This window comes from Salmo salar, chromosome ssa13 (genome assembly GCF_905237065.1).
Source record: "Salmo salar chromosome ssa13, Ssal_v3.1, whole genome shotgun sequence".
In the NCBI taxonomy this organism is placed as follows: domain Eukaryota; kingdom Metazoa; phylum Chordata; class Actinopteri; order Salmoniformes; family Salmonidae; genus Salmo; species Salmo salar.
This window is the reverse complement of record NC_059454.1, coordinates 73,543,967-73,554,011: the sequence shown is the minus strand read 5'-3', so window position 1 is coordinate 73,554,011 and position 10,045 is coordinate 73,543,967. Positions and strand designations below refer to the sequence as shown.

Here is a 10,045-nt window from a genome sequence, read left to right as displayed (position 1 = left end):
CAATGGGAAAAGATGAGTTTCACAGGGTTGATATTTTTCTCAATGCTTTGCAGTCAATGGGAAAAGATGAGTATCACAGTGTTGACATTTTTCTTGTTTATCTCATGTCTGTCTCTCACTCTCTACCTTCTCTTGATAGCACCTTCATTCTCTTCTCTCTCTCTCCATTTTTTTCAGCCCCTCTCTCACCCTCTCCGTCTCTATCTCCCCTCCTTCCTCCTTCTCTTTCTCTCCCTCTTCCCCCTCAATTCTCTCTCCCTCCTCCTTTCCATTCCTCCCTCATCACTCTCTCACCCCTCCCTCCTCTCTCCCGCCTCTGTCTGTCTGTAGTCTCTCTCCCCTCCCCCTCCCTCCTTCACCCTCTCCCTCTTTCTCTCTCTCCCCCCTCTCTCCCACTCCCTCACTCTCCCCATTTTCTCTCTCTCCTCCCCTCCATTCTCGCTCCCTCATTCTTTCCCTCTCCCCCCTTTCTCTCATTTGTCGCTTCCTTTCCCTCCTCTCTTTCTCCCCTCTCTCCTACAGACAGACAGACAGGCAGGCAGGCAGGTAGAGAGACAGACACAGTTTCGAGTTTAAAGTCCATCTAAAAATAAATGGAACAATAACCTCTTCAGATTTCCTTCAAGAATTCATAACAAGGCTAGTAGTTTAAAAAATAGAGGTCAAAAATACTTTTAAGTTGATTGACTTCAAATTTCATATGCCGGGTCACAAATATGTACAATTCGGGAAGATTAAACCTTTTTAACCCTTCGAAACCCCCCTATGACCCCCAATTAAGTGACTTCCTGTAATTGCAGGAAGCTGGAATTCAATGTACGGCCTCCTGGGAACACACCCTAACAATGCCCTGAGTTTCACATCTTTACCTTAAGAATTTACCATTCTAAAGAGGATGGAAGACAGTGTTTTTGGTAACTGCAGGCAGAGAATGGAGGACAATGTTGAGGATGAATTACGACACTTCCTGTTACCACAGGAAGCTGAACCTCAACACAGTGCATTCCTATAAGGTCTCGATTGGTTGTGTGCAAGGACGGTTAGCTAGCTCAATCGCAGTCAATGAGGGGCGCCATGGTTATGTAAGGGCTGTCAGGTAATGCTTTTATATGGAATAAAAGCCTTGTTCTCTGTGGGACCAACTTTTCACTGTGAAGAATTCATTTCACATGGTCAGATGTAGGCTTGCGTTCATCGGGAGCGTCTGTTGAACGCTGATGTCACTCAAAAGCACATTAACTCTTGGTCAGGCTTCAAGTAAAGCTTAACTTTCTGCCATGTAATGTGGAGAGGGGCACATTTATTAATTGTTAATTGGATTAAGGTTAGGGTTATGTCTAGGATTGAGGCCTAACCGTAGCTTCATGTCCACATCCCGGTTCTAACCTAAATTTAGCCACAACCCTAACCCTAACCCTAGCTTCATATCAATTCCCAGCACAAACCTAACTCTAAACCTAACCTTAACCCTCACTTCATCTCCACATCTTGGCTCAACCCTTCTGCCGATGTCACTCAAAAGCACATTAACTCTAGGTCAGGCTTCAAGTGAGGCCTACCTTTCTGTCATGTAATGGGGGAGAGGCAAATTAATGAATTGTTAATTTGATTAAGTTTAGGGTCATGTCTAGGGTTGAGGCCCTAACCTTAACCCTAGCTTCATGTCCACTTCCAGCTCAACCCTAACCCAAACCGTAACCCTAACTCTAGCTTCTTGTCCACTTCCAGGCTCAACCCTAACTCCAAGAGCTGAGCCAAGATTTGCAGGGCTAGGGTTAGGGTTAGTGTTATGGCTAGGGTTGAGCCGAGATGTGGACATGAAGCTAAGGTTAGGGTTAGGTTTAGGGTTGGGTTTAGAGTTTCTCCCTGCCTGCCTGTCTGTCTGTGAGTTTATGTCTGTCTGCCTGTTTGTCTGAGTCTTTTAAAAATGTACCCATTACAGCGCTATCTTTAACTTTTTTGCCTTGAATGCAATGTATTGACTTATGCGCCAATACCTTTGATGCATATCTATGCTTCAAGATCCTATCTGTGGTGGTGGGAAAGTGGAGAGAGAGGTGAAGGTAGGAGAGAGAGATGGAGGGAGGGAGGGAGGGAGGGGGGTGTCATGTCTATGATGCCTTTGAGTCCATATTGTGATGTTAACCTTTCCCAATTGAATGCTATGTATTGACATAAGCATCAAACCTGTGACAATCATGTTTTCCCATTGAACCCAATGTATTGAGATAAACATCAACCCTGTGGCACTCATATTTTCCCATTGACTGCAATTTATTGACGTAAGCATCAACACTGTGACCCTAATCTTTCCACATTGACCAAAATATATTGACATAAAGATCAACCCTGTGACACTCATCTTTTCCCATCGACTGCAATGTATTGAGATGAACATCAACTACTGCCATTTTACCTTTTGCAAAACAGGCCGGAATTACATTTTCAGACTGATAATGGACTGACAGTGTACATTAAACATTTAGAATAAATGTATCCAGGGATAACCATATGAGTACACAATACATCCATACAGCATATTGCAGCTCAGTTGAGATATTCCAAAACATTCTCTGGGCACAACAACAGCTTATTCAGAGAGCCAGCCTGCCCACCCAGTTTTTTATGTTGAGAAGGGGAAAAAAAGCAGAGTGAAAAAATGGTGACCCTTTTCATTTGTAATTAGGCGGTGAAATGTGATCCCTCAGTGCAGAGAGAGAGAGGCAACCCCGAGCTCTGAGCTGGAGTCAATGGCTTCCAGATTTCAATCCTAACCTCCTCTGTCTAGACTTGACGTTGCTCTTTTTCTCTACCCCCTCCCTCCCTCTCCTCTCCCCCTCTTCTCCTCCCTCCCTCCCTCATCCCTCCTTTCTATCTCCAGGTCGAAAACAGACTATTTACACAAAATGTCAAGAAGCCAGGAGATTCGGTTCTCTGCCCCCACCCCCCCACTTCTTCTCTCTCTCTCTCCCTCTCTCTATTTGTAGGGAGAGAGTGATCTGAGACACATTGTGGCAGGGCCAAATGTGAAAGTGTTGTAGCTCTCTCGCTCCTCTCACACAACACTTGTCATCTAGGAGAGGCAAGAGTGACTTGTCCTGGGGGCCATTGTGGGGTCACACAGACCCCCCTCTTCACACCTCTGAACAGTCTAGCCCAGGTCCCCATCACTCAACACTAACCCCTTGACTACAGATGACATAGCTACTGAACAATGCCAGAAAGTGCAACGTCAGCAACATTCATGCATTGTGAATATTTCATTGCGCATAGATTTTTAATGTGGAGACGAGGCAAATATGGTGATGAAGGACAACAGATAAACTGTTTTTGTTTCCTTCAACAGATCATTTGATTGTCTTCATTTAACCCAAAAGAGGTCAGTTCAAGGGTCCTGCTGGTATACGCAATAAGGCATTGTACATAGGTCGCCATTGCAAATCAAGACTGTTAGCTGTCCGAGCTAAAGCCTAGATGTTAGCTCTGGGGACTAACTTCACTCTTCAAGTGTCAGGCAATGCTACACATTCTGATAGGCTAGCTCTGCGAACTAAGTGTTATACACAGGTACAACAAAACTATCTCAGACAGCACAGTGTCTTTGAGCCATCTGGGTACTTCTTCATATTGCTTGAGCCAGTGTTCATTCATGCCATCTGGTAGTTGTCAATTCTGCCTCAGCCTCACTGTGCCTCAAGCTACATACAGGAGGATTTCAATTCCCTAAATATTTAACTTTTGTTTGTTCAGAGCAAAGAATGATCTTCTACGTCTGCATTCTTTGTGTACATATGGTTTGATGTTTGTTTCCATGATTTGACTAAAGTGGAACGTCCTCTGCTTGACTGTCTGTCACAGGAAAGGAAACCGTGTCGCAGTCTGCCAAGATTCTGTTTACTGACTCACTGGGACAAGAGATACTGGCAGGAAGGTCACAGCAGTATTTCAAGCACACCTTACCTGGAAGCATTGCAGGCCTGGGACAAATGTATGCAAAATGCTTTTTAATATGTCTGATGCATTTGATTTAGCTTGGCCAGCACAATGGAACCAATAGAATAGTCCCAAACTTGCAAACTCCACCTCTGACTAGCTTGCACTCCGGTCAAGCTTAATCAAGTGCACCACAAGTAATTAAAAGTACTGTATTTAACAAAGGTGCAGTCATGCCCTAATATCAGATTACAATATACTATGTGATTCACAATTGAACTGTTCATCTACTGGTGGGTGGATCTTGTCGGAGTGAAAGTGCTCTTTAGTTAAGCATTAGATTCCTCTGGTGTCTCTCATGTTGACAATAGTGCAAATGTTTATAGAGCATCTAAAAAAATATGGACAATTGATCAAAGTTTTTTGGGCACAAGCAATAAGTATAACTGCTCTCTGTGTTTTGGAGAAGGTAGCGATCAGAATGATTGAGGGTGTTCAAACAGAGGTGGGGCGAGGGGAAGAGGGGGAGGACAATGGAGAGAGGGAGGACGGGGCCCTTCGTGCCTTTTGCGTCTCCCCTGACCCAGACTTGGGGGTCCATGTGTGTGTGTTTCTTTATATTATTTACAAAAATCCTCTTTCTCTGCATTTTGTGTCACTGAAAGAATGTCTGGGTGTTGAGGGGATTGAGCCTTTGCTCGTGGTGCAGCATTCTGAAATGAGAGTGGGGGGAAAAAGGGAAAGAGGGAAAGTTAGAGACTAAACCACAGAAATGTAAACATGTCTGGAGCTAAAATAACTTTGCTTTCATTGAAAACACCCCTCTGTCACAAACAGACTTCTGTGTTTTACACCCTGTCCAAAACTGTCACCAAAGGCCAGTTTGTTCTGCAGAAGGGTATTGTTTTACAAATAAAAACAAAAAGTATTTTCCTTTTGGAACCTTGAAAACAGAGCGCTGAAGTAGATATTACTAAAATAATCATTACTAAAGTGTGCTCTTGAGTAATATAAGATTTGTGATTATTACCATGACCTTTTCTATGTTTTTCAATGTTTGACAAATAGTTATTTGTATCAATAATTGTGGTTATTTCAAAGACAAAAAACTTGCATGTTAATATGCATTAAGATTTTGACACTTTTAACATTAAAGATGCACTATGCAGAAATCGCTCCACCATTTCCTGGTTGCAGAAATTCTAATAGTTTGCCTAATTTCAGTTTATGCAACAAAAATAAGCAAGTATAATGTAGAGAAACACTGTACCATCTAAACTGCTGTGAAATATCTTTTCCATAACCAAAAATATTGTATTTTCAGCTGTTTGAAGCTGTTGTACAAAACCAAAAATAAAAGATGCAAAAATGAAACTTAAGAATGGGAAGCATAGAAATAGCACACATAGAACATATCTACAGCTTCTTAGACTTGCTTTCGATGAGAATGACATATCTATAACTCACATTTTTATGTGAATTTAGTTGGGTCGCCCAAAAAGTTACATATTGCAGCTTTAACATTTTATTTAAAATGTAAGTCAATGTCATTAACATAAATTATTACAAATCATTTTGTGGTCATGTCCTATCATTGGGCCTTAGAATATATCTTGCTTATTGCTGTTGGTTATCACTTCTACCACATCTCTGCTCTAATGGACCTTACTGTTTTAATAGGGAAGGAGACCTCTCTCACCAGGACCTGATGTTTGACCTCACACCGTGGGGGAACTCTTTAAGCCTGGAGAGTTGGCAATTTGACACAATTATGTTATCATTCAAGTCAATTAGCTCTTTCCAGAAACTGGTCAAGCACAAACCAATCTTTGTCTCCAACTCCACCAAAGAACATTGGTGGTCTAGGCACAAGAGCTGGCATTCTTCAAGGTTCTGAAGGGGTTCACTGTAGCCTACACATTCCCATCCACACCCTACCTACCTGTCAATACATAAAATTCCACTTTCACCGGTTGAATCAAAATAGTTTTTACTATTTGATATGAATATTGAAGTAGTCACATGCCATAATTTTTTAACTATAGGCTTTTATTATATAGGCTACTGTATAGTACAAATGCACTATACATTTACACATACTAGAAAAGCATGCTTACTAAAACACATTTACATTAAAAATCTGTTTTTTCAAAAGAGGTAGTCGTGATAAATAACATTCAGAGATAACAAATAAAAAGTTATTGTGCGCGCTCTCTCTGTCTCTCTCTCGCTCTCTTTCTCTCTCTCTCTCACGTGCGCACAGTGGTGTGTTGTGTATGACTTGCCTCCATTCTCCAATATCATAGTAGTAGATGCCGTTTGGCGCATTGAACCAGCAGTTCATTGAGACAACAAAAAAACGAAAACCTCGTTCTTTATTTTTTCCCTCGGTGTGGCACCTTCTGCTTCCTTCACCGACAACGATTCAACGTTTCACGACCAAACTGTAAGTCGAAGCGTTATTATCAAAACTTTTACAAATAAAAGTTGATGTATCGGTTTGTGCCAGTTTCGCCGTAGCTGATCTGGACCGAGCAGCTTTATCTCAATTATAGTGTATTACATTATAATGTTTCTATCAAACTTTTTTAATGGAAAAGTTTGTTGTGAATTTTAGGAAGGGAGGGCATTGAGCATGTTCAGTGATGACGCATGATGCCCCGAAGTGATGGTCCGTGAGTGACAGTTGACAGGTCGGATAGTTTGTTCGCTCCCTGATGAGTAGGCTACATTTATGGCAGACCTTTTAGTGAAACAATTGCAAAGAAACCAACGGTCAATTAGAAACTATAATTTTATTTTATGAATTGTCATTAGTTCATAACATTACACGTTTACAATTTCTGAAGCATTTTTAAGAATAAAGAAAGTCCTAAAAGAGATCAAATAAGTAGACTAAATAGGTTAGAATTACTTAAAATACAATGTGCTATTGTTCTCTTAAAAAGTATACCATCCTGTATCAAAACTTTTCACACGAGAAGGTTGAATTTCAATTGAGTAGGCTATGCATTTGTCATGTAGCCTACTATTATTGATGCAATACCGACAAAAGTTGTTGTGGATATGTGGTAATTGTGGGCTATTATTAGTATTATGCTTAGTGGGGTTTGAGTTTAACATTTCATAGGATATAACAACAATCTGACAATTAGGCCTATATGATGTTTTGATTTTTTTAACTAAGCTGAATGCAACAACAGATTTATGGGGATTTTCATTGACTATTCTGAAATATTCCTGGAATATTGAGCAGCCAAGGCCAATTTACTAATTTACTAATCATAATGGTTAGTATACGATAGCTCTAGTTATGATCAATACTAGACTGCAACAAACTAACACAACTTACAACTGAAATTGTCTCCCTGAATAATCATATCAACAATGTGAATACTTGTTCACCACTGACTGCTAAATCAGGGTCACACAGAGGGATTCTTGGGAGACTTAAACAAATCTACTTTGAAACAAAAGTATACACCACAAACATATGGTTATTGGCTTAAAAAAAAGAAGACACCTGTACCATGTCAGGCATAGAGTTAAAATGTGTTCCATTTTGAGTTTGCATCCAAATATTATACTTTATATACATAACAGAAGATTGAAATATATCAAAACTGTTTAACATCAAAACACCAGATTTTCATCTGTTTTTTTTAAAGTATTATTTATAAATTATGATATTATGAAAAATATGAATAACATTCCACCCATCAGATCATAGACGGTGCTTTTGGTCATTGACCACAGGACAGACCTATGAGATGTCTCCCACGCTACCTCCGGAGGTAGTATGGGAGACACCAACACCACATATTCCCCTCTGAGTGGTACAGTAAAGACAACAGCTCTCCCACACCACATGTCCCTGCAAGACAGCATTTTTGCTTTGTTAGCCAAATTGAATTAAAGGCTTTTAAAATATCCACACATTTGTGAATAATTGCATTAATCAAGTGTGCAACATTATGTGCAATATGGTTTAGATGAGAAGCTCCTGTATAGTCTGATTTGCTATCTTTATTTTGTTTGTCTATATACTATGGTATTTACGGTATGCTAATAGTTGCATTCACACATGAAGCAGCAATGTGGCAAAATCCAAGGCTAGTGTAAACAGAGAAGTTGCAAATCTGAGGATGAAGAGAATCCACCATAAGGAAATATACATAGCCTATGTCTTTCATTTATCAGTTAAATAATGAGTTATCAGTCCATCAGCTGCTTTTATAATGAGAACAGTACAGTATTGTCATAATTTTTTTAACTTAGCTTTCAGTGCAGAATCACAATTAATTATATCTATTTATAATTAAATCTACACAGTGATTTATGTAGTGTGCAGTAAAGTTTGACATGTGTATATACAGTATATTATATATACATCACATGCGACTCGTAATGAGACTTAAGCAATTAGCCTATTTAAATGTTTATCTGACTCCATAAAGATAATTAAAATATACAGTACTAGCAAGCATTAGGCAATGAGTTGATGCTGACTAGCAAGAATTGGTCTGAGAATTGTCTATATCAAAGGCAGATATTTAATTAACATTATACATTGAATGATAACATTATACAAGGCATAAACCTAAAGTTACAAGCATTAACAAGCATTACAAAGCATACTTCTAGACATATACCGTTCAAATGTTTGGGGTCACTTAGAAATGTCCTTGTTTTTGAAAGAAAAGCACATTTTTTGTCCATTAAAATAACATAAAATTGATCAGAAATACAGTGTAGACATTGTTATTGTTGTAAATGACTATTGTAGCTGGAAACGGCAGATTTTTTATGGAATATCTACATAGGTGTACAGAGGCCCATTAATTAACTGCAGCCATCACTCCTGTGTTCCAATGGCACGTTGTGTTAGCTAATCCAAGTTTATCGTTTTAAAAGGCTAATTGATCATTAGAAAACCCTTTTGCAATTATGTTAGCACAGATGAAAACTGTTGTACTGATTAAAGAAACAATAAGCCTTCTTTAGAGTAGTTGAGTATCTGGAGAATCAGCACTGGCTCTAACCAGAATAGAAAAGGGAGTGGGTGGCTCCCTGTGCACAACTGAGCAAAAGGACAAGTACATTAGAGTGTGTAGTTTCAGAAACAGGCACCTCACAAGTCCTCAACTGGCAGCTTCATTAAATAGTACCCGCAAAACACCAGTCTCAACGTCAACAGTGAAGGGGCGACTCCGAGATGCTGGCCTTCTAGGCAGAGTTGCAAAGAAAAAGCCATATCTCAGACTGGCCAATAAAAAGAAAAGATTAAGATGGGCAAAAGAACACAGACACTGGACAGAGAAACTCTGCCTAGAAGTCCAGCATCCCGGGGTCACCTCTTCACTGTTGACATCGAGACTGGTGTTTTGCAGGTACTATTTAATGAAGCTGTCAGTTGAGGAATTGTGAGGCGTCTGTTTCTCAAACTAGACACTCTAATATACTTGTCCTCTTGCTCAGTTGTGCACCGGGGCCTCCCACTCCACTTTCTATTCTGGTTAGAGCCAGTTTGCACTGTTTTGTGAAGGAAGTAGTATACAGCGTTGTACGAGATCTTCAGTTTCTTGGCAATTTCTCGCATGGAATAGCCTTCATTTCTCAGAACAAGAATAGACTGAATGAGTTTCAGAAGAAAGTTCTTTGTTTCTGGCCAGTTTGAGCCTGTAATCAAACTCAAAAATGCTGATTCTCCAGATATTCAACTAGTCTAAAGAAGGCAAGTTTTACAAAAAAAAAATGCTTTTCTTTCAAAAACAAGGACATTTCTAAGTGACCCCAAACTTTTGAACGGTAGTGTAGATCCTAAGGTTAACTTAGAAGACAAAGCATGAACAAAGAGATGCCTATTAGGCCAGAGGCCTAGAAGCCTAGGAAATGAGCATTGATCATACAACCTTCCTCCATGGACTGGAACCAGGATAAGCGAGAGAACAAAGGTATTTCATTCCATTTATAACATCTGAAGGTGCAACCTTTCAACCCAAAACCAACCACCACTGACCAATCAAACGATGCCAATTTTACAATCACCTAAACACTGCCAGGCCCAATCTCCACGGGATGTCACAGCATTTAAAGGCTTGTGTGGGGGATC

At 39.9% G+C, this 10,045-nt stretch overlaps 1 protein-coding gene across 5 annotated transcripts in view; it reads left to right on the top strand.

The window, feature by feature from the left end:
- Nucleotides 1–6,179: 6,179 nt before the first annotated feature.
- The window catches only part of LOC106567682 (transcriptional regulator Erg-like), a 105,812-nt gene continuing 101,946 nt past the window's right edge, over nt 6,180–10,045 (top strand). For 3 of the 5 annotated variants that reach the window (XM_014137254.2, XM_014137253.2, XM_014137249.2), the window contains exon 1: nt 6,180–6,379. The gene's annotated coding sequence lies outside the window, so the exon portion shown is untranslated. The remainder of the gene's footprint in view (nt 6,380–10,045) is intronic. The other 2 variants (XM_014137252.2, XM_014137250.2) reach the window with 2 other exon arrangements.